Source organism: Sinocyclocheilus rhinocerous, unplaced genomic scaffold (assembly GCF_001515625.1).
Source record: "Sinocyclocheilus rhinocerous isolate Xijiao unplaced genomic scaffold, SAMN03320098_v1.1 scaffold2340, whole genome shotgun sequence".
Lineage (NCBI taxonomy): Eukaryota > Metazoa > Chordata > Actinopteri > Cypriniformes > Cyprinidae > Sinocyclocheilus > Sinocyclocheilus rhinocerous.
In genome coordinates this window covers 74,689-77,963 of record NW_015646462.1, presented here as the reverse complement: position 1 = coordinate 77,963, position 3,275 = coordinate 74,689, and positions in this window count along the sequence as shown.

Below are 3,275 nucleotides of genomic sequence, written 5' to 3'. Positions count from 1 at the left end.
TTTTTGAGATGGAAAAATGCAGTTTTACAAATGCTAGAAACGTGGTTTTCAAAGGAAAGATTGCTATCAAATAGCACACCTAGATTCCTAACTGATGACGAGGAATTAACAGAGCAGCCGTCAAGTGTTAGACAGTGTTTTAGGTTATTACATGCATATTACATTGCAAGGTTTTTGGTCCCAGTAGCTGTATGAGTAGTAAGTGTATAGTCCTTAGTATTCCACAACCTTTGAAGCTTGTGATTAAGTGATATGTCTTCTATTAATTGGAGTTCAGTTCTAAGATGGCGCGTGGATAAAAACTGTTCCGGAGTCTGGAGGCATCTGTAGCGTCTTCCAGAGGGCAACAGAGTGAAGAGGTGGTTGCCGGGGTGGGAAGAGTTCTTTATTATACTTCTGGCCTGTTGTATGCATCTGGTGCTGTAGATGTCAGCAAGTGAAGGCAGCTATGCACCAGTGATTTTCTGTGCAGAGTTGATGACTCTCTGCAAAGCTTTGTTCTCAGCTTTTTCTCAATAATTAACACCTCTGTTTTTTTTCAGAATTTAGCAGTAGGAAATTACTAGTCAAGGATCTATGACTTCTGGAAACACCTCTTTTAGTAGCTTAGATGGAATAGGGTCTAACATACATGTTATAGGTTTTGATGATTTGACATTTATACAACTTCCTGTCCTATAGCAGAGAATGAGTGGAATTGTTCCTCAGGGGATCTATATAGTGCGTTATCTGATGCGATACTGTGGCTGACGGCTGCGTGGTTATAATTTTATCTCTAATAGTACTGATCTTGGAAGTAAAGTAGTTCATAAAGTCATTACTGCTGTGCTGTTGGGAAATCTCTGCGTCTGTTGATGCTTTATTTTTCGTTAATTTAGCCACTGTATTGAATAAATGCCTGGGGTTGTGTTTGTTCTCTTCAAAGAGAGACGAAAAATAAGTAGATCTAGCAGTTTTTAGAGCTTTTCTATAAGTAGAAGTACTTTCCCGCCATGCAATACGAAATACCTCTAGTTTTGTTTTCTTCCAGCTGCGCTCCATTTTCCGGGCTGCTCTCTTTAAGGCGCAAGTGTGCTCGTTATACCATGGTGTCGAACTGTTTTCCTTGATCTTCTTTAAGCGTAAAGGAGCAACCGTATCTAAAGTGCTAGAAAAGAGAGATTTAATAGTTTCTGTTACATCATCAAGTTATGCTGAGCAAATTGAGACAAGTCAGCAAGATTATTTACAAAGCAGTCTTTTGTGGTAGAAGTGATGGGTCTAACATTTGTAACAAGGAGTTGAATGTGCAGCTTTAGCTATATGGAGTATACAAGAGACTAGATAATGATCTGAGATTCATCACTCTATACTGCAGAATTTCAACGCCATTATAATCAATTCCATGTGACCGTATTAAATCTAAAGTACGATTCCGACAATGAGTAGGCCCTGACACGTGTTGTCTAACCCCAATGGAGTTCAGAATGTCTATAAATGCTGATCCCAATACATCTTTTTCATTATCAACATGTATATTAAAATCACCAACAATTAAGACTTTATCTGCAGCCAGCACTAACTCAGATAAAAAATCAGCAAATTCTTTGATAAAGTCTGTATGGTGCCCTGGTGGCCTGTATACAGTAGCTAGTACAAACATCACAGGGGATTTATCATTAACACTTGTTTCTCTGGGTAATGCTATTTGAATCACCATTACTTCAAAGAATTATACTTGAAACCAGAGCTCTGAGATATACTGAAAATATTACTATAAATTGTAGCAACACCTCCCCCTTTACCTTTTGGACGCGGCTCATGTTTATAACAGTGATCTTGGGGGGTAGACTCATTTGAAATGTAATCATCTGGTTTTAGCCAGGTTTCTGTCAAACAGAGCACATCTAAGTTATGTGATATCATCTCTGCAGCTCTGCAACCGGAACCGAACAATGTACGGGACTCGCTAAGCTAGTCGCATCCAAAGCCATATCTAAGGCCCTCACATTCTTACTATCCTCAATTAAAGTTTGGATGCGTGTCTCTAGTTCTGAAATATTCCCTGTCAGCCTAACTATTTCCCTGCATTTATCACATGTGAATCCCTTGCTGCTGACAGAGAAAGCTACACTATACTAGTGTTAATTTTGTCAGCTATTTTCATTTTAGTCTTAGTCTTAGTCCCGTGTTAAAATGTCCTTGTTAGTTTTTATCATATTTAGTCAACCTTATCCTATTTAGTTTTAGTCAAGTTTTAGTCAACTAAAAGTCTCAACATTTTAGTCTAGTTTATTAGAAGAAAACTTGACATTTTAGCATTAAGATTATTAATTAACCGTACAGCAGTATTAATTTTGGCAGCCATTTTTAATTTAATCTTAGTCTTACTCAAATGTACATTTTAGTTATCATATTTAAACAAACCTGTTTTTGTTTATTCAATGAAATGTATGAGCATTTTAGTCAGGTTTTAGTCAATGAAATCTTGGTCACATTTTCGTCATTCTGTATAATGGTTAAACTGATAAAACAGTTTTTCTCAAAATTATAATCGTAATGATTGTTGTCATTTAAGAAATTTACTTTTGCATTTCAGGTATTGCACTTTCTCCAGTAAACACAAATCAATAGAATGTGGACACATACATGGTGTATTTTACCTCATCTAGCGTACTGATTTATTATAGGCTTTTTATTATATAAATCAATACCGAAGACTTATGCAATCTCTCTGTCTACATTATGAAAACCGCTAAAACAAACGAAAAATAACAATTCCTAGTAATTCCACTAATTCCAAAATTGCAATAGCCTATTTCTCTATTAAAACAACAGCGATTGAGTAAGTGCATTTATTCAGCGATCACAATCGCAAACAATACAGTCGAGATCTCATGACAGAACACAGACCGGCTGAACGACGCTTTCATTTAGATCGCTAAACTCCATCTTGTTTGTCAGTGTTTTCAGGTAATCGTTTCTGTAAATTTTTCTGTTAATTTCTGTTAATTTTTGTTCTCTTACAGTTAGTAACTGAAGTGTAGATTAAATTTGTAGAATTATATGAAAGCAGATGATTGAAATAAATGATAAACTCCAACTTTTTCTCTTTGTAACATCTTGTTAGGTTTGATTCTAATGATAATGTAACATTATTGAAAAACTTTTTTTTTCAATACAAAAACTGCTAAACTTTGACAAAGTAATTTTTATTGTTAGAATTGTGATTTCATAATATGTAAATATGAATCCAACTGAAAAAAACTTGTGAAAATATATTTTTCAGTTAGTCA